This window comes from Nomascus leucogenys, chromosome 3 (assembly GCF_006542625.1).
Source record: "Nomascus leucogenys isolate Asia chromosome 3, Asia_NLE_v1, whole genome shotgun sequence".
Taxonomy (NCBI): domain Eukaryota; kingdom Metazoa; phylum Chordata; class Mammalia; order Primates; family Hylobatidae; genus Nomascus; species Nomascus leucogenys.
Genome location: NC_044383.1, coordinates 43,104,164 through 43,126,720, shown reverse-complemented (window position 1 = coordinate 43,126,720; position 22,557 = coordinate 43,104,164). Strand labels below are relative to the sequence as shown.

The 22,557-nt window shown below is 38.8% G+C and overlaps 1 long non-coding RNA gene across 1 annotated transcript; it reads left to right on the top strand.

Moving 5' to 3' along the window:
• Positions 1 to 6,796: 6,796 nt before the first annotated feature.
• On the top strand, positions 6,797 to 22,197 carry LOC105739504. Its single transcript, XR_001115426.2, has 2 exons — positions 6,797 to 6,858; positions 20,033 to 22,197. It is a non-coding gene; the product is annotated as an uncharacterized LOC105739504 (long non-coding RNA).
• The last annotated feature ends 360 nt before the right edge of the window (positions 22,198 to 22,557 follow it).

The following is a 22,557-nucleotide window of genomic DNA, read 5'->3' as shown; positions in this document are numbered from 1 at the left end:
TTTGTATTTTTAGTAGAGATGGGGTTTTGCCATGTTGGTCAGGCTGGTCTTGAACTCCTGACCTCAGGTGATCCACCCACTTTGGCCTCCCAAAGTGCTGGGATTACAGGTGTGAGCCCCTGTGCCCAGCCAAAAAAAAAAAAAAAAATTTAAGTGCGTACATATACCTTAATCCTGTGGGCTCTCTGGGATGTACTACACAATGACAAATATCTTCTGGTGCAAGGTTAGAGACCAGAACACAGGACTGGATCTAATCTAATAATATTTCTCTCATGTTGGATTTGATTTATTATTTACAACAGACCAAGATTTTAGAGAATTAATTTCCCCATATTCAAGTTTATAGGCTGCTTTAATCCAGTTACAGTTCTTTGTAGCATAGCAGAGGCATAGATGGATTTGCTAATCCACCATAATTGAACAGTACTGCTTAGCAGAGTTCAACAAAGGCTGTCTCCTGTGAGATACACAACACTATTCATCCCCCTATGGATGAGATTATCTAATAAAATATAATTGATATGTGCCTCCTTTTATTCTGATGTTTGGTCATATCCTGACAATATTTTTATTCTTTCCTGGTCTATTGTATCCAGTGACTGACTGCTGAAGGTCTGAATGATGAAATTAGTCATTGGTGTCATCTTAAAGAAACTCATCACTGACTTCTGCCTATCAGTCCTTCTTACTCACTTCTAGTAGGGAAAACCCAGGCAGAAAAAAAAATGGCAGAGACCGGTTGTACAACTGACTTACAAAGTTAGATTTTCTTTAATGTTTTTGTGTTCAATGAAGACAGTCTCTTCAAAAAATAATTGCCACTAAAACTTAAAGAAAATAATATTGGCTCAGCCAAAAGAAAAAAAATAGTCATGAAAGTTCCATTCTATCACTCACCAGACAGAAGACAACTGGAAGAACTTCTCTCAGTTCTTGAAGTCAATTTTTTAAAACAACTTATGCAAAGTGCTATCTATACAAACAAAAATGAACATGATAGTATTGAGAATGGAAACAAAATCGGAGCTAAGGCGTGGGTACTGGGGAAGAAGACTTCTAATATTTAGGAGCAAACAGTTTTAAAATGCAGGTGTTTGGGTTCTACCCCTACCAGGGTCTCCAAAGGTCTGTCCCATTTACAAATCTCACATGTTCTCTAATAAAAATGGGCTTGTTTCAGTCTTCATGGTAGATTGCAAGGAAGATTTATTTATCAGATTAGATGCTGTACTGACACCTTATGGACCCCTGTAGCTTTGACTTTCAGTGCATCTGGGGAAATGTTTTTAATTTGTAAAGGGAAATGAAGATATTCTCTTCAGTGAAAGGCATATGCACTGAATTTTCAAACTACCGCTTTCTCGTGGTTCCAGGTGGAATTAAATAAAATGGAGTTTTCACCATCATTCTGGATCATTTTATTGCTAGCTTGACTCTGTTGGACACATATTACTAAGACTTTAATATCTGCAAAAACCCAAGAACACAATGTCAGAATGAGTCACTATTTGTTTATGACAGAGGCTGCTGCTGAAAGCCCCAATCAGAAGTGGTATTTTCAAAGCGAGGGCTGTGGTTGAAAAATGTTCAGAGTGTCTTTCTGAAATTGTTTGCTTCCCCCCGCCTTTTTTTTTTAAATGATCTGAGAGACTGTCTACAGCACCTTGAGATTGGAGCTTAAGTACTCCAATCACTCCAAGTGAGTGATCCATGCTTTTGTATTAAAAACATGAATACAACTACATGCCTGATGAAAAGACCATGCCATTTTCCAACTGGTTTATTCATACTGAATACATATGAGATGGAAAACAAGATTTATGTTAGTGACAAAACCACAGAGAGACAAGAGAAGTGCTGTTTCCGGATACCTCTCAATAAGAGGTTGCTCTGAAACGCAAAGTCTGTTTGCACAGCCACTACCGAGACAGAAGCTCTGAGGGCATTTTTCAAATCAGGAGGGAGAAAAAGGGTCCCAGGCACTGTTAACCTGAAGCCCAGTGGAACTTATAGGTCTAGCTTGCAGGGTCCTTTCATCTATGCCAAACCATTTGCAGGGCTCAGCTTTTAATCTGGCACCCCTCTAAATGTATTTAATTAATTGTCAAGGTTGAAAGTATTCAATTTGTCAGTTTTTATGAGCAGCAAACCAAAGAAGCAGCTGTTGGTTTCTTTACATGTGCCAGGCAACAACTCAGCAATGGTGGTCTCCATCATTTTGCTAATAGAACGCCTTTTTTTCTAAAATAACAAATAAGTATTCTAAAACATAGAAACCAGTGGGCCTTTACTTATGCATTCATCTGTGGGAAGAAGTAAGGCAGCAGGAACAGAGAATTCCCCATTCAGTTACTGCCCAAGCCAGAAAATGTTTCTGTTTTTCTTGGTTGTGTAATGGAACAGTGGTTCTCCTTAGAAATAGTATTACCCCCTAGGGAACATTTTAGAAATCTGTAGGGGAGATTTTCTTTTTAATTGTCACCATGATTAAGAAATCCTAAAAGTGTTTATAAGTCTGGATCTGCAATGAGTTGGATTTTCTCCAAATTTTGGGCTTATCTTTTTCTTTAAAAAAAAAATCTTTCTATGCTATCTAATTTTAAGCATGTGCATGTAGTATTGTTTCTTTTATTTATTTACTCATTTTATTTCAATAGGTTTTTGGGGGTACAAGTGGTGTTTGGTTACATAAGTTCTTTAGTGGTGATTTCTGAAATTTTGGTGCACCCATCATCCAAGTAGTGTACACTGTACCCAGTGTGTAGTCTTTTATCCCTCACCCTTCTTCTACCCTTTTCCCAAGTCCCCAAAGTTCATTGTATCATGCTTATGCCTTTGCATCCTCATATCTTAGCTCCCACTTGTGAGTGAGAATATGCAATGTTTGGTTTTCCATTCCTGAGTTACTTCACTTAGAATAATAGTCTCCAACTCCATCCAAGTTGCTGCAAATGCCATTATTTCGTTCCTTTTTCATGGCTGAGTGGTATTCCATGGTGTGTATTTATATATATTAATCACATTTTCTTTATCCACTTGCTGTTAATGGACATTGAGGCTGGTTCTATGTTTTTGCAACTGTGAATTGTGCTGCTATAAACGTGCACATGCAGTGTCTTAAGTCACAGAATGACCGCTTTTCCTTTGGGTAGATACCCAGTAGTGGGATTGCCGGATCAAATGGTAGTTCCACTTTTAGTTCTTTAAGGAATCTGCACACTGTTTTCTGTAGCAGTTATAGTAGTTTACATTTCCACCAGCAGTGTAAAAGTGTTCCCTTTTCACCAAATCCACATCAACTTCTATTGTTTTTTATTTATTTATTTATTTTATTATGGCCATTCTTGCAAGAGTCAGGTGGTATCACATTATGGTTTTGATGTGCATTTTTCTGATCTTTAGTGATGTTGAGCATTTTTTAATATATTTGTTGGTCACTTGTATATCGTCTTTTGAGAATTGTCTATTCATGTCCTTAGCCCATTTTTACAGGGGATTGTTTGTTTTTTCCTTGCTGATTTTGTGTCCGGAATTGGTGGGTTCTTGGTATCACTGACTTCAAGAATGAAGCCTCAGACCCTCGCGATGAGCGTTACAGTTCTAAAGGCGGTGTGTCCGGAGTTTGTTCCTTCTGATGTTTGGATGTGTTCAGAGTTTCTTCCTTCTGGTGGGTTCGTGGTCTCACTGGCTCAGGAGTGAAGCTGCAGACCTTCACAGTGAGTGTTACAGCTCATAAAAGCAGTGTGGACCCAAAGTGTGAGCAGTAACAAGATTCATTGCAAAGAGCGAAAGAACAAAGCTCCCACAGTGTGGAACGGGACCGGAGGGGGTTGCCACTGCTGGCTGGGGCAGCCTGCTTTTATTCTCTTATCTGGCCCCACCCACGTCCTGCTGATTGGTAGAGCAGAGTGGTCTGTTTTGACAGGGCACTGATTGGTGTGTTTACCATCCCTGAGCTAGACATAAAAGTTCTCCACGTCTCCATCAGATCAGTTAGATACAGAGTATCGACACAAAGGTTCTCCAAGGCCCCACCAGAGCAGCCAGACACAGAGTGTCGACTGGTGCATCCACAAACCTCGAGCTAGACACAGGGTGCTGATTGGTGTGTTTACAATCCCTGAGCTAGACATAAAGGTTCTCCACATCTCCACCAGACTCAGGAGCCCAGCTGGCTTCACCCAGTGGATCCGGCACCAGGGCTGCAGGTGGAGCTGCCCGCCAGTCCTGTGCCGTGCACTCACACTCCTCAGCCCTTGGGTGGTTGATGGAACTGGGCACTGTGGAGCAGGGGGTGGCGCTCGTCGGGTAGGCTCGGGCCACACAGGAGCCCATGGAGGGGGTGGGAGGCTCAGGCATGGCGGGCTGCAGGTCCCGAGCCCTGCACCGCGGGAAGGCAGCTAAGGTCCGGTGAGAAATCGAGCGCAGTGCCGGTGGGTCCACACTGCTGGGGGACCCAGTACACCCTCCGCAGCCACTGGCCTGGGTGCTAAGCCTCTCACTGCCCAGGGCTGGCAGGGCCCACCAGCTGCTCCTAGTGGGGGGCCCGCCAAGCCCACACCCACCCGGAACTCCAGCCGGCCCACAAGCGCCACGCGAAGCCCCGGTTCCCGCTGGCACCTCTCCCTCCACACCTCCCTGCAAGCTGAGGGAGCACGCTCTCGCTTTGACCAGCCCAGAAAGGGGCTCCCACAGTGCAGCAGTGGGCTGAAGGGCTCCTCAAGTGCCGCCAAAGTGGGAACCCAGGCAGAGGAGGCACCGAGAGCCAGCGAGGGCTGTGAGGACTGCCAGCACACTGTCACCTCTCAATTTGTTTGTAGATTCTGGATTTTTGGTCCTGTGTCAGATGTATATATTGTGGAGATTTTCTCCCACTCTGTGGGATGTCTGTTTACTCTGCTGATTGTTTCTTGTGTTGTGCAAAAGCCTTTTAGTTTAGTTAAGTCCCATCTATTTATCTTTGTTTTCATTGCACTTGTTTTTAGGTTCTTGGTCATGAAGTGTTTGCCTAAGCCAATGTCTAGAAGGGGTTTTCCAATGTTATATTCTAGAATTTTTATGGTTTTAGGTCTTAGATTTAAGTCTTTGATCCATCTTGAGTTGATTTTTATATAAGGTGAGAGATGAGGATCCAGCTTCATTCTTCTATATGTGGCTTGCCAATTATCCCAGCACCGTTTGTTGAATAGGGTGTCCTTTACCCACTTTACGTTTTTGTTTATGTTTTGTTTGTTTTGTCAAAGATCAGTTGGCTGTATTTGGCTTTATTTCTGGGTTCTCTATTCTGTTTCATTGGTCTATGTGCCTATGGTGGGGGCAGGGTTAGGCATGTCTGAACTCAGACTCTCTTTGGGTGGGGCTTGCTGAGGCTGCTGTAGGGGATAGGGGTATGGTTCTCAGACCAATGGAGTTATGTTCCCAGGGAGATTATGACTGCATCTGCTGTCATGCAGGTCTCCAGGGAAGTGGGGAAAAGCCAACAGTTACAGGCCTCACCCTGCTCCCATGCAGCCCAAAAGGCTAGTCTCATTCCTATTGCCCCACCCAGCAGCACTGAGTTCATCTCTAGGCAGTAGGTGTGCAGGACTGAGAACTTGGCCCAGGCTACCAGCCTTCTGGCTGAGAAAGCAAGCAGGGCTTTCAAGATTCGTGCCACCCTGTGCCTGCAGCAACTTCTGTGCTGTGCCTGCACTGGCTATTCACCCCCTCCCCCAGGTTCTGTCCAGGAAACTTCATGTTCTGTCAAAATTGTTACAAAGTTAGGCTAGAAGTTTTCTTCTCCCTGTGTTTTTTTCCCAGTTGCTCTGTCAGTCCTCCCCAAGGACCCCTATAAGACAAAGTCGGAAATAGCTTCCCTGGGGACCAAGAGTGCCCACAGGGCTCTTCCCGCTGCTTCTTCTACCCCTGTATTTTGCTTGGCTCTTTAAGTTTCTCTCAACTCCAGGTAAGGTCACATCCTACTCCTGTGATCTGGACTTTTAGTTTCCCCAGTGAGGGTGTGTGTTCCGAGGCAAATGACTGCCCTTTCACACTTTCACCCTTTGGGCACTCACAGTGTTTTGGCTGTCTCCAAAGGCCTGCAGCAGCAATCCACTTCCTTCAAATGGTCTGTGGATCCTCTCAGCTTTCCTGGTATGTTCCTGCAGTAGTTCTTGGAGCAAAAGTTCACAATGTGAGTCTCCACACGCTGCTCTGTCTGTCCAAGTGGGAGCTGCAAGTTAATCCTGCCTCCTGTTTGCCATTTTTTCCTCTCCTTTTATTTTCTTAACAGTTCCTTTTGATGAGCAGGTGATTTTAATTTTAGTAGAAAAGCCCCAATTATATTTCTAATATTTAGTGCTTTTTATGTTCTGTCAAAAATTATGGCTACCCAGAGTTCACAAAGATAGTCTCCTGTTTTCTTCTAGAATTTTTGTTGTTTCTGCTCCTATGTTTAGGTTTGTAATATATTTCAAATCAATTTTTATATGGCATAAAATAGAGATTGTGAGGGGTTTTGCATATGGATGTCCAGTTGTTTCAGCACTATTTATTAAAAATACAAAGCTTTTGCTATTGAATTACCTTGAAAATTGTTAAAAATCAATTGATTGCGTATGTGTCTCTATTTATAGGCTTTCAAAAAATGTTGTTGCTGTTTCTCCTTACACAAATATCATATTGTCTACTATGGCTTTATATTGTCTTAATATTAGGTAGTAAGATTCATCTAACTTCATTATTTTTCAAAATTGTTTTTGCTAATCTAAGACCTTTGCATTTCCATATAAGTTTGTGAGTCATCTTGTCAATTTCTACAAAAAGCCATGTTGGGAGTTTGATTAAGATGGCTGAGAAAGACAGCAAATCTACAGGGTGAGTAACATGGCTCTGGACTCAGGGTACCTGGATTCAAATGGCTACTCAATTGCTTACTATTTATGTACCCTTGAACATCTGTAATCAGGATATTAATTACATGCCCCCTCTGTGATCAGAATAATTATAAAACATACCTCCTATGGTTGTTGAGAGGATTAAATAATTTGCATATACAACTGCCTACTGGAAATCTCTAATTGGATACATTATAAACATTTCAAATTTGAAATATACAAAACCAAACTCCTGATTTTCTGCCTTTCCTAAACTGCTCCATCTACTGACTTCCTCATCTCAGTATACTAAAATTCCATTTTACCTATCCTCTTGACAAAAGCCTTATGGTTTCTTGTGCCAGACACCTTGAAATCATCCTTAACTCGTTGCTGTTTCTCATATCAAATATCCAAAATGTCAGCAAATCCTGTAGTTTCTACCTTTAGAGATATGAATCTGGCCACTTTTTACAACCTCATTGCAACCACCCTGACATGCTAACCTGGATTATTGCAATAATTTCCTAACTGATCTCTGAGCTTCCACCTGTGTATTCCAAAAATCTATTATCAGCATGGCATTCATTGCATTACTGTGAAGACTTAAGCCAGATCGTGACACTTCTCTGTTCAAAACCCTCTTCAAATAGAAATACCTTCAAAATCTGTTCATAATCTCCCCGCAACCCCCATCATTATCTGACCCCTTCTTCTGTGACCTTATTTCCTACCATACTATCCTAATACTCTTGCTGCTGCAGCCACACTAGTCTCCCACTACTTCTTAATCATACAGCACAGTTCTTCCTTTGGATCTTTGCAGTTGCTTTTCCCTTTGCCTGGAAGTCTCTTCCCACAGATGTTTGCATGGCTTGCTTCCTTACCTCCTTCAGCCTTTGATTCCAATGTCAACTTCTCAGTCAGGACTTCCCTAGCCACCATATTTAAAATTATGTGTATATATTGACATATGCAATATTTCCTAACTTTCAAATTCTAATTTCTTCAAGTACTTTCCATCACTTTATGTATTATATAACTTAGAAATATATTTATTATATGTTCCTCTTCACCCTTATATTAATGGGTACTTGACTTGGGTATAAAGTCCATGAAAAAAAGGAATTTCTTATATTTTGTTCATTCCTATGTTCTAAGTGTCAAAACTGTACCTGGCATGTAGCTGTTGAATAAATATTGAATAAATATGAATGAATACATGAATGAAATAAGATAATACACAAAAGGAATTTAACACAGTTCCAAGAGCTCAGAAAATTCTTAATAAATGTCAGCAATTATAATTTTAACATGTACACCTGTGTTCAGTTTCCCAGCGTTCCAGAGCATTAAAGAATGTTCTAAGTCTTGGAAGAAGGAAGAGAACTCTTTTATTTCTTTATCGTTGACAGTAGCACTACTTGTGTTTAGTTGGGCAGAAATGCCAGAATGCCCTGGAATTCCACAAGCTGAGAGCTAGCTGTACCTGTCCAGACTATTGCCTACCCAAAGACATGGCCAAAGACAAAAACTTGATTTACTATTACCCTATCTTGAATAAAAACTCACTTTCAAATCCCATCAGCACCTCCAAAATCCTTTCTAATCACTGATTTCTCCAACTCCCCTTACCCTTACCTATATGATACTCCTACACCCATGTCACAGTCTGGTGCTTTCTATGAGTCCCTTTCATTAGGTAAATCTACTTCTTCAAGTCAAGGAATAAAGAACCCAAGATACACCTCCAAAACAGGCACTTGTGGAAACAGTACTTGAGCAACAGCCTTAAAAAGTCTTTCAGTGGCAGAAAGTCAACTAAGTAAATAGGTAGACTCTTCATTGAGCCAAAAATTTTTTGGGGGAAGGAGTTGAACCTAATAGATTCACATACCTTTTTGCTATTGATTTCCCTTTACTATTTATATACTTCCATGAAAATTGTAAATAAGACCAAATTAAGCATTTTTCCTAATATAAATCTCCCCAAATTGAAATCTAAGTACATAAATTATTTTCAGACAATTGTGTTACCTCCAGAACTCAGAACTACAGAAATTCACACTTATTATTAATGAAATCAGAGTATAAACTTCTCGCAGACCATATGAGAGGAACTTCACTCCTACAATGCAATTCCAGAGCTATAAAATATTATATTCAGAGTTCACCTGCACCGCCTTCCCCACTTTACATAAGAGGAATCCAGTTCTCCAAGAAGTAGAAGGCCTTGACCAGGGTCACAGAGTGAGCTAGCAGCAGAACAAAGACTAGAAATGGGGGCTTTCAGCTTCATGCCTGCACTGCTCCCTCATTACCTAGCACCCGTTCAAACCAGGTACTTTCCTTATTATGAGTCCTGAATATTGAACACTATAATTGCACAAGGATATCTGAGTTCCTACAGGTTACAAAGACTTAAGCAATTTAATTCAATCTGATGAAAGAGGTGCAATGACTTTCCACCCTATGCAAGACCAGAAAGAGAGAACCCATAGACAAAACAGCATGTCCTAGATTTGGTTGAAAGGCCTCCACAAATCTGAAGCAGCACATCACTTAGAACATTACTAGCTGTAACAAAGGAAGTGCTTTCTTTTGATTATGTTAAGAGAGCAGGATCTAATCCACATCACACCTGTGATGATAAAGCACTTATTCAGATAAAGAAAGAATAGTACTTCATGCCAGATTCATTGTATCCGGATAGAGTACAAAAAATTCCACAGAATCGGACATATAGTTCTCATTATGTTAGCCTGATGGCTCCTGATATAGAAATATTTTAAGTTATAAAATTGTTATTACATACTACACTGCTTCATAATGGAGAGCTATCTGGTATCTAATAGCAATTTTAAGGGACTTAGATTTTAGGTAGCAAGATCATAATCCATAATCCAGAGACAAACAATAATAATTTCGCATGCTCTCCCACAAGAGCTCTTGTATGCTCTCCTCTACCTGAGTTTTTGGAAGCAGGTCAAGAATGGCTTTCCCAGCAGAGGAAAAAGTGATTGCTAAGCTACAATTTAGGGCAACAACACAACTGAATTTCAGTAGCATATACCATCAGGAATGAGTTTTTTCTTCTATTTAATTCTGTAAGCAAAGGCTTCTGTCTGTATTAATTCCCCATAATAATTATGATTACTTGAGCAGCTAAAAACAATTAGGAGGATTATTCTTACATGTGATTGAGGTAACAAAGCTTATGTATTAAAGGAAAAGCAAGAATAAATATAGTGTACATTTTTTCAGGTATGGGTCTAAATTACATCTGGGGATCCAAAAATGAATAAAACACAGTTCTCATTCCTAAGGAATTCAAGCCTAGTTGAGGGATATTGGTGTGTAAATAACAAGTGCTATGCTCTACTGGGAAAAGCTCAGGGTCTACAGTCATACAGATCTGGAATTGAATCCAGCTTTGTGGCTTATGATCTGGGAGACCTTAAGCAAGTTACTTAGCCTCTACTAGGCTTTAGTTTTCTCATTTAAAAACCAGTGTACCTCCCTGGGAGGTACTGTGAGGATTAAAGGGGGTAATGCCTAGAAGGGGCTTAGTACTTCTCCGGGTATTAGTATGTAAGATTACTCTATTATTATACAAGCTGAAAATACATAGGTACTATTAGAAATATAAGCAATGTGCCATGAAAGCAATTTATTCAGTCTAATGATTAGACCTCTGCTCTGAACTACACATGCCCTTTATAAAACCAGCACAAATCAAGTGTGTTTTATGAGTTATGTTTTAGACATTTTGGAGCAATAATCATAAGGTTATTACTATTTCAGATCAAAGTGCAATGGCTATGCAAGGGGTAGCCATTTCTCTGAAATTGCCATCTCCAGGACTGATTCAGGAAAAAATACAAATCTATTGTCTGCTTTGCTAAAAGAAAATTGTTTAATGAAAGTAAATCACCAGGAAACCCAATTTACTCTATAGTGAAATTTGGCTTAAAATTAATCTTACTTATACCAGGGCAAAGAGCTTTCTGGAAAAACTACATGGTTTCCTGAAGAAACAGACTCACCTAGAAGTCAGCATGAACCCCAAAGACAGAGTTATTTTATACCTGTGTCATCTTGAACTATCATGCAATGACTTTTTAAAAATAAACTTTTGGAGCAGTTTTAGATTTACAGAAAAATTGCAAAGAAAGAGAATTCTTGAATACCCCCCACCCAGTTTTCCCTAATGTTAATATCTTACATTAGGATGGTGTTAATTGCCACCCTAAAGAAACAAGATGAATCCCTGCCCAAAATATGATTTGGATGTCAAGACCAATGGTGTCACACACGCACACACACACACACACACACACCCCAAGAAGTTATGAAAATCTTTTCTATAACGAGATGTTTTTGAAAAGAGCAAGGGAGTCTTCCCAAAATGGTTCCAAATGGCTTAAATAGCCAGAAAAGGAGACAGGCTTGAGATTTTTTAAACTGATACATAATAATTGTATATGTATATGGAATACATCTGACATTTCAATACATGTCTACAATGTGTAATAATCAAATAAGAGCAATTGACATAACCATCACCTCAAATATTTATCATGTCTTTGTGCTGAGAACATTCAAAGTCCTCTCTTCTAGCTATATTAAAATATACAATAAATTATGGTTAACTATAGTCACCCTCTATGCTACAGAACATTATAACTTAACTAACTATAATTTTGTACCCATTAACCATCTTCTTCCCACCCTTTCCCCCTACCCTTCCCAGCCTCTTGTGACCACTATTCTACTCTCTATTTCTATGGGATCTACTTCTTTAGCTCCAACATATGAGTGAAAACATGTGATACTTATCTTCTCTGCTTGCCTATTTCAATTAACATAATGTCCTCCAGGCTCATTCATGCTATTGCAAATGACAGAATTTCATTATTTTATAGCCAAATAATATTTCATTATGTATATGTACTAGATTTTTAAAATTCATTTGCCTGTCAATGGACAGTTAGATTGTTTCCATATCTTGGCTATTGTGAGTAGTTCTGCAGTAGCCACAAATAAAGATCCTGCACAAAGCCTTAGTGCTCTGAAAACATCCAGAAATAAAGCCAATTGACTATACTCAAATTATACCACAGTTAAGGGGACATCAATATTCCCAGATGAGAAAGAAAAAGCACAAGAATTTTGGCAATTCAAAAACCCAGAGTGTCTCCTTACCCCTTATGACCACAATAGCTCCCCAGCAATGGTTTCTAGCCAAATAAAAATGGCTAAAAAGACAGACAAGAACTCAAAATCTCAATGCAGTTCATCAAGATTCAGGAGAAAGTTGAAACCCGATTTAAGGAATCTAGGGAACCAAAGAAAATGATTCAAGAGCTGAAAGATCAAATAACCATTAAAAAAAAACGATCTTATGGAGCTGAAAGACTCACCACAAGAATTTATAATGTAATTGAAAATATTAACAGCAGAATAGACAAAGCTGAGGAAATAATTTCAGAGCTCAAAGACCAGTTCTTCGAATCAGCTCAGAAAAAATGAAGAAAAAAGAATAGAAAAGAATGAAGAAAACCTTTAAGAAATATGGGATTATGTAAAGAGACCAAACCTGCCACTCATGTGTGTCCCTGAAAGAGACGGAGAGACAGCAAGCAACTTGAAAAACATATTTGAAGATAATGTTCACGAACATTTTCTCAACGTCACTAGAAAGATCAAAATTCAAATTTAGGAAATTCAGAGAACCTCTGCAAGGTATTATACAAGATGAACATCCCCAAGACAGTAATCAGATTCTCCAGGGTCCAGGTCCTATAGAAGTAGAGAGTAGAAAGAAATAACATTAAAGGCAGCTAGAGAAAAGGGGCAGGTCATCTACAAAGAGAACTTCATTGGGCTAACAGTGGACCTTTCAGCAGAAACCCTACAAACAAGAAGAGAATGAGGGCCTGTATTCAGGATCTTTAAAAAAAGAAATTGTAACCAAGAATTTTATATCTAGCCAAACTAAGCTTCATAAGTAAAAGGAGAAATAACATTTTTTTTTCAGACAAGCAAATGCTAAGGAAATTTGTTACGTCAAAATATCCCTTACAAGAGGTCCTAAAGCAGTGCTAAACATGGAAACAGAAAACATTACAGTGACCACAAAACACACATAAGTACATAGATCATTGACACTATAAAGCAACTACACAATCAAGTCTACATAACAATTAGCTAACAACATAATGACAGGACCAAATCTGCACATATAAATATTAACCTTGAACATAAATGGGCTAAACATCCCACTTAAAAGACACATAGTGGCAAGCTGGATAAAGAAACAAGACTCAACTGTACAATGTCTTCAAGAGACCCATCTCACATGCAATAACAACCATAGACTCAAAGTAAAGGGATGGAGAAAGCTCTGTCAAACAAACAGAAAAGAAAAAAGAGCAGGGGTTGCTATTTTAATTTAAGACAAAACTGACTTTAAACCAATGATTATCAAAAAGGACAAAGAATGGCATTACATAATGATAAAGGGTTCAACTCAACAGGAAGACTTTACTATCCTAAATATACATGCACAGAACACTGGAGCACCAAAATTTATAAAACAAGTTCTTAGAGACGTATGAAGAGAGTTTAAAAATCACAAAATAATAGGAGACTTCAATGTCCTACTGACAGTATTAGACAGACTGTCGAGGCAGAAAACTAAAAAATATTTTTGGGACCTAAACTTGAGACCTGACTAAATGGACATAATAGCCGTCTACAGAACACTCCCCTAGACAACATAGTATACATTCTTTTCATTTGCACATGGCACATACTGTAAAATCGAGCACATGCTCAGTCATAAAGCAATTCTTAATAAATTTTTTAAAAATACTAGAATTATGCCAACCACACTCTCAGAATGCAACACAATAAAAATATAATTGAATACCAAGAAGATCTCTCAAAACCATACAATTACATGTAAATTAAATAATCTGCTCCTGAATGACTTTTGGGTAAACAATAAAATTAAGACAGGAATCAAGAAATTCTTTGAAACTAATGAAAACAGAGATAGAAGATATCAGAATCTCTGGGACACAGCTAAAGCAGTGTTAGAGGAAAGGTTATACCACTAAATGCCAATGGGAAGAATGTGTATTCTGTGGCTGTTAGATTGTTAGATTAAATGTTTTGCAAATATCAGAGGCCCATTTGGCTTAGAGTATAGTCTAACTCTGATGTTTCTTTGTTGATTTTATGTTTAAAGTATTTTTCCATTTTTGAAAGCGGAATGAAGTCCCCTAATATAATTGGATTACAGTCTACCTCTTCCTTTATATCTAATAATACAGGCTTTATATACTTGTTCCACTATTGGTTGCATATATGTTTACAATTATTATATCCTCTTACTGAATTGACCATTTTATCATTACATAATGACTTCTTTATTGCTTTATAAAGCCTTTGACTTGAAGTCTATTTTATCTGATATAAATATAGCTATTCCTCCTAGCTCTCAGTTTTCATTTGCATGAAATATCTTTTCCCTTCCCTTCACAATTTGTCTATGTGTGTCCTTATAGGTGAAGTGAGTCTCTTACAGGCAACATATAATTAGGCCTTGTTTTTTAATCTATTCTACCACTTTATATCTTTTATTTGGAGAATTTAATTTATTTATACTCAAGGTTATTATTAATAGGTATAGACTTACTTTTGCAGTTTTGTTAATTGATTCCTAGTTGTTTTCTGTAATCTTTTGTTCACTTCTTCCTCTTTTGCATTCTTCATGATTTAATGGTTTTCTGTACAAGTAGGCTTTGGTCCTTTTCATTTTTTTGTGTATCTACTATTAGTTTTTGCTTTGTGTTCATCCTGAGGCTTGCATAAAAAATCTTATAACAAGTTAATTTAAACTGAGAAGAGCTTAATTTTGATTGCATATATAAACTCCTCTTTTACTCCATCTCCTCCCATGTTTTATGTTTTAGATGTCACACTTTACATCTTTTCATAATATTAGCAAATTATTGCCTATTGATCTTTATACTAGAGATATACTAATAATTGATTTTCCCACCACCATTACAGTATCAGAGTGCTTTGAATTTGATAATGTGCTTTCTTACTTTTACCATGCATTTTGTATTTTATATGATTTTTATGTCACCAATTTTCATCCTCTTCCTTTAGGCTTGAAGAACTTTAGCATTTTTTGTAATCCAGGTCTAGTGGTAATGGATTCTCTCAGCTTTTATTTGATAATTTTTCTTAACCCTTAATTTTTAAAAGGCAGAATTTCTGGGTATAGTATTCTTGGTTGACAATCTTTTTATTTCAGAATTTTGAATTTATCATCCCACTCCCTTTGATTTGCAAGGTTTCTCGTGGTAAATTGGTTGATAGCTTATGGAAGTTCCTCTATATGTAACAATTCACTTTTCCCCTGCTGCTTTCAACACTCTCTGTTTTTAACTTTTGAAAATTTGACTATGATCTGTTGTGGTGTTAGTCTCTTTGGATTCATCTTCTTGATATCTTATGGGCTTAATGGATCTGGCTTTCTAATTCCTTTCCCAGAATTCCTTTCCCAGATGTGCAAAGTGTTCTGCAATTATTTATTTGAATACGTTTTCTGTTCTTTACTCTTTCTTCTTTTTCTTCCATGCCAATAATGTATAAGCTGTTCCACTTGATGATATTCCACAGGTCTCTTAAGCTATCTTCACTCTTTTTAATTTCTTTTGTTCCTCATATTGGTTCATTTTCAGTGCTCCTTTCTTCTGCTTCATAAAGTCTGATGTTAAACCCTTCTATTATTTTTTTAGTTCAGTTAGAGCATTCTTCAAATATATGATTTTCATTTGGTATGTTCTTTATGTGTTCTATCTCTTTTTTGAAGTTATCAACGTCTTGCCTTGTTGTCTTGACCTCTGTGAATATCTTTATACCATTATTTTGAATTCCCTGTCAGGTAAACTGCATACTCTACTTTATTTGAGTTGATTTCTAGAGATTTATCTTGCTCTTTTCTTTGGAACATATTCCCTTGTTTCTTCATATTCCTTGATTCTCTGTGTTGGTTTCTGTGCCTTAAATAATACATCTACATCTCTCCAAGACTGGACTTGTATAAGAGAAAATTTTCACCCTTCATTTGGCCAGAGATTTCAAAGTGCCTCTGTATTTGTTTTTGTTGTTTAGACTACTATCTCTGTTTTTGTAGCCCTGGAGCTTAGGATATGCTACATCTTGTCAGTACCCCAAAAATGGTATGATAGGAGATAGTCTATTTAAGAGGTAGCTGGAAAGATTGAGGTGTTAGATATGTGTTCCCATTCTTCCTATCATTATGGGGAGACTGGATGCAACAATTTATCTCCTCTCTCTGCACTAAGAGAGAAGATCTGTGGAAAATGCCTATACTTATGTTCAAGCTGCACCTCCTAATCCTGGAGGAATAGCTGCTAGGTGTAGGTCCGTTATATATCCATCTATTTGTTTTCTCTAGTCTTGGGTCACTCAGAATCACAAAGTCCCCTAAATTTTCAGAGGTGGTTAATTACACAGTTCCTTAGGTGGGAGACATGAAAGTTGTGGCACTCAGTGCACAGTCAAACTCATCCCAGAAAGAATGGATAGGCCTGGATTTATCTCTGGGGCAAACCAGGGGGAGGTCTCATGGAATGCTGAGCTCTGGCTCTGGGTACCAAATATTTATTGTTTGCCCCATTAGCTTCTTGAGGCAGGTTCATTAGAGACCAGGCCATCAAATAGCCACTGGGAATGTGTGTTGTAAGCCTCTTCTGGAGATTAAGTGAGAGTTTAATGTTGTTGACCCTTTTCTGCACTGCTCCAAGGGAGTGTAGCCCTTGGAAGTGTTTGGATGCCCATTTAAAACTACGTCTTTGTTCCAGAATGAAGGAAGACTCATATGCCTAGTCTTTTGTTCCCGCAACTACTAGGTTTAGAATGGAGCCTTTCAGGAGGTAGCATTAAAAACTAGGACTATCGATGTGTGTCCTAAACTCCTTCTGGGGAAAAACAGGTAGTGGCATTTTTTGGCCCCTCCTCTGCACAGCTCCAGAAGAATGAAGCCTCTAGAGGAGTTTGCCTGCCTATTTTAAAATCCCTCTTTTTCCCTCTGGTGGACAATGACATGTGTACACTGGTCCGTTTGGCACCCAAAGCTAGGAGATTTCAAATACTATTCCTTAGGTGAATGTTGTAGGATTTGAGACACTTGATGTGAGTGCAAACTCTTCCCAAACTAGGGGAGAGTTAATAATTGACTGTCTCTTTAACTCCTCCATGGATGCAAGTTAGTTAGAATCCAGGCCACCAGACAGCTACTGGAAAGGTGTTTTGTAAACCCCTCTCAGGAGGACTTGGGAGGGAAACAGAGAGCTGTGGGTTTTTTAAAACTCCTTTAGTGCTCCCAAGGGGATAAAGTCCTTAGTAGTGTTTATGCACATGGATAAACTTCCACTTTTTTTCCTACAGTCTAGAGGGGCATGGGCATGTCTAATCCCCTGCATTTCTAAAGTTTGTGAATCAAGCACCACACCTTGGGGAAATTTAGGGTTTGTGTCCTTTACATGAGGTCCAGATCTTCCTCTCTACACAGAGAACCTGGGTGTTGGGATTTCTTTCTCAGTATCATGGTGCAATGCCCTGGGTGGGGTCCATGCCCAAGTGTGTGTCGGCTTTTCCCACCCATTTAATACAGATTTTTTTCAATTGCCTGTTGGGTGGAAGTCTCTTGACTGGCTTTTGGTTTTGTCTCAGGGGGAATTTTCTGTAAATAGTTTATCTGGAACATCTGTGGTTGTAGGGAGAGTTAGAAGTTTCCTATTCCACCATGTTGGTGACATCGCCCACCCATTCTTAGAATTTTTATTATGGTTAAAGTGTTGGGCCAAGGTGAGCATTCCTGTCTGGGGATGGGAGCTTATGTGATTTGAATCTCCCACTAGTACTAAAGAGGGGAACACCCAAGCTTTATTATTAGCTTGCCCAGATTGGGGGCAGAAGGGGAAGATAGTAACGCTTGAAAGTTGTCATCCATCAAACATCAACATATGGAGTCAGCTTTTTCATTATATATTGTCCTTTTTTAACTATTAGTGAATCAATAGTCACATATTTTATTAGCTAAAGTCAGCATTTTATTCATATTTCCTTAATGTTTAGCTAATGTCCTTTTAATGTTTGCATTATGTTTATTTATTTTTTTTAAATCTAGGACTCATTTATTTTCTTCATGTAAATAGCACAATAGTTGCCACAGGACAAGAAGGAATCAAATGACAAATTTATTTTGATTAATTATCAAGAAAATAGAGAATATGATATTACTTTCACTTTCTGATACAAGACTCAACTCATGAGCCTGAGCATGTCATTGCCCTCGGACCTCTGCTGCTGCATACTGTTTGGTGCCAATTATATATTTGCTTCTCTCTCTCACTGACACACCTTCCTGTCACCTTGCTCTCCTATCAACATGTCGTTTTGTAAAAGGGGCAGCAGAAGATAGGAAGAACATAGACCTCAACCTGAGGTAAGCTCTATGGTGTCTAAATATTAACAGTTATTGTCTATTGTACATCAATGATTGTATTGGACCACCCTCAAGATTTTGCCATACCCATATTTCTTCTCTGTTCTGATTTACTTAATACTTTTCTCCAAATTCATTCATTTTTTTAATAGTTACATCTCTGAAAACACTTTAAAATTAAAACATAACTAATGAAAGGAAAATTACTTTGCATCCCACCTAAAATCAACTCAAATGCTCCTAGTGATATAGGTCTCACAGCATGGGAAATACTGCTCTATACTATTCGTTTATCAATGAATAGGAATACTATATGATGTTTCTCTTACCCAATGAGCAGTTAAAGTATTTTTGTATTATACTTTAAGTTCTGGGGTACATGTGCAGAATGTGCAGGTTTGTTACATAGGTATACATGTGCCACGGTGGTTTGCTGCACCCATCAACCCGTCACCTACATTAGGTATTTCTCCTAATGCTATCCCTCCCTTAGCCCCCCAGCCCCTGTCAGGCCCCAGTGTGTGATGTTCCCCTCCCTGTGTCCATGTGTTCTCATTGTTCAACTCCCACTTATGAGTGAGTACATGCGGTGTTTGGTTTTCTGTTTTTGTGATAGTTTGCTAAGAATGATGGTTTCCAGCTTCATCCATGTCCCTGCAAAGGACATGAACTCATCCTTTTTTATGGCTGCATAGTATTCCATGGTGTATATGTGCCACATTTTCTTTATCCAGTCTATTATTGATGAACATTTGGATTGGTTCCAAGTCTTTGCTATTGTGAATAGCGCTGCAATAAACATACAAGTGTATGTGTCTTTATAGCAGAATGATTTATAATCCTTTGGGTATATACCTACTAATGGGATTGCTGGGTCAAATGGTATTTCTGGATCTAGATCCTTGAGGAATCTCCACACTCTCTTCCATAATGGTTGAACTAATTTACACTCCCACCAACAGTGTAAAAGCGTTCCTATTTCTCCACATCCTCTCCAGCATGTTGTTTCCTGACTTTTTAACAATCACCATTCTAACTGGAGTGAGATGGTGTCTCATTGTGATTTTGATTTGCATTTCTCTAATGACCAGTGATGATGAGCATTTTTTCATGTCTGTTGGCTGCATAAATGCCTTCTTTTGAGAAGTGTCTGTTCATTTCCTTTGCCCAGTATTTGATGGGGTTGTTTGTTTTTTTCTTGTAAATTTAAGTTCTTTTTAGATTCTGGATATTAGCCCTTTGTCAGATGGATGGATTGCAAACATTTTCTCCCATTCTGTAGGTTGCCTGTTCACTCTGCTGATAGTTTCTTTTGCTGTGCAGAAGCTCTTTAGTTTAATTAGACCCCATTTGTCAATTTTGGCTTTTGTTGCCATTGCTTTTGGTGTTTTAGCCATGAAGTCTTTGCCCATGCCTATGTCCTGAATGATATTGCCCAGGTTTTCTTCTAGGATTTTTATGGTCCCAGGTCTTAGCTTTTAGTCTTTGATCCATCTTGATTTGATTTTTGTATAAGGTGTAAGGAAGGGGTCCAGTTTCAGTTTTCTGCATATGGCTAGCCAGTTTTCCCAACACCATTTATTAAATAGAGAATCTTTTCCCCATTGCTTGTTTTTGTCAGGTTTGTCAAAGATCAGATTGTTGTCATGGCATGACAAGGATGACCTTTCCAGCCTACAATACCTGCTTGACCACTAAGACCAAACAGCTCAAATTAAAGGTAACAAATTCCGCAGAGGCAATTGTTCAACACAGGAAAAAGAAACCACTTTAAGGATTTTAAACTGGAAGAGATTTTACATAAGGTGTTTTAAACAAAACCGTTGGATGACCTGGAGTAACAGTGTCGGAAACTCAGCTGAGCTGGATAGAGAACTGAGCTGCCTGTTGTTGGAGAAGTTGATTAAAGCAGCAGGCCAAGATCGAAGTAACAGTCAAGCCTTTAATCACTTACTGCAATAGTATAAGCAAGAGGCCAAAACCAAAGAAACTGCCAACTCACCCAGGTCTTCTAAATTCCCCAGAAAGGTGCACTAGTGGAGGGTCAGTGAATCAGGACAGACGTGGGGGTCAGCTCATGATTGAGGAAGCCCCAAACAAAAATCCCCAGTAGCATTATGAACCCTGGAGCAGGAGGTTGGAGTGAGACGAGGAGAGCTAGGAGTAGAAGAGTATGGAGTCAGAGGAGGGAACGGTTTCTTAAGGTCTCCTCCCACTCTACTCATAAGAAAGCTTCAGTAGAAGCACCTGAAGAAAGCTCCAGCAGGAAGCCCTCAGATAAAGAAACTTCTGAATGAAGACACCTAGGCTAGGAATGCAAATATGTTTAAGAGCATGGGCCATTAGGGGGATCTGAGTTCCAAAATGCAATTCTCTTTAAAGATTGCAATGCACTGGGTATGCCTCAAGTTTGGGGAGGGCAACTTTCCTTGGAGGGGTTTGCCAGCTAAAGCCTTTGTCATTGCCTGTGGTCAGGCCTGAAATATCAAACAGATTTTTGGCCAGTACTCCTCAGCAGGATCTAGTCAGGGCCTTCACAAAGTACATTCAGAATGACAATTGACCTACCAGAAAGCCATCATGCCACCACTTGATATTTTAAATGAAAGGACCCACCAACATATCTGATATCCATATCTGATACCCAGTAGAATTAGAATGCTGCTATCACCACTGTCACTATTGTCACTACCTCACCTGCCTCTAGACACTCAGCAATCTGGAGGATGGACCCTGGATAATGTTGCAGGCAAACCTCATTTCTCTACAACTGAGCTTTCTACCAACAGTCAATTAAAGGAAGACGAAGATCGAGTGTGTGTGGATGATACAGCAAATAAACCTTCTTCTAGTTCTTAAAGGTTATGGTTTTCAGTGTTTAGTGAGCATCTGTGTTCATCTTTAAAGGACAGAAAAATGCAGGAGGCATCTTGTATCCATGAAGATACTAAAACACTGATTTCCTCAGGAAATTGATCACTCAGGCATCCATGATCTTAGTAGACTGCCCTTATAGTCGTATTGCAGAATGTGTGATCTGCCATCTACTGAGGGCTCATTTTTCCCTCTCCTTTCTCATCCAAGATTGGTGATAGTTTCGAATTTTTCTCCCACTATTATGTAGAATAATTTCCAAACTTGACACTCAATTGAATCATGGTGTCCAGGAAAATAGATAAATAAATATGACTTCATATACCAGAAGTCATATTCCTTTTAATACAATCAGGGCCATAAATGGCACTTGTTTCTACAATATAAAGTGCTATTATAATTATATACATGATTTTTAAAATAATTAAGTAACTTGGAAGCAGTTTCTATTGCAATAATTGTAAGAAGCAAAGACCTCCAACTGAATGAACCCCTCTGAAATATTTTAATAAACTCTGAGGAGTACTATTTGTCAAGCAAAGAAACACTGAATTAAGGTAAATGCCAGCTTAGGATGAAAAGAACAGCAACAGTGCCTACCTTCATTATCTCAGCCTCTCCCTGGCTAAGATAATCACTTAACCTTTTATGCCTTTGCTAAAACCTCATTAGTAAAAAGGAGATCTGCCTACTAAGCATAAGAGTAAGGCTTCAATGGACTTTAGAAATCATTTACATTTATGATTCAAAGCACTGAAGTGCAAATTCTTTTTATTTGAATATTTGAGGGCATTAAATGAGCATTTTTAATGGATTTCAATTGTCAAGATAAAATAAAAGTTCTCAAGGGGTATCTGAATTTTAACAAACATTAAAATCTAAGAAGTAAAAAGATGAAAAAACGGAGAAAAATTATTGTAGTAACATCAATTTTTGCTAACCTAATTTTGTAACAAAAACTTTTAAGTCTATTTTTGGCCAGGCATGGTGGCTCACCCTTGTAATCCAGGGCTTTGGGAGGCTGAGGCAGGAGGATCACTTGAGGCCAGGAGTTCGAGACCAGCCTGGCCAACATGGTGAAACCCTGTCTCTGCTAAAAATACAAAACTTAGCCAGGCATGGTGGTGGGCACCAGTAATCGCAGCTACTCAAGAGACTGAGGCAGGAGAATTGTTTGAACCCGGGAGGTGCAGGTTGCAGTAAGCGCCACTGCACTCCAGCCTGGGTGACACAGCAATACACCATCTCAAATTTAGTATATTTATTTAGCTT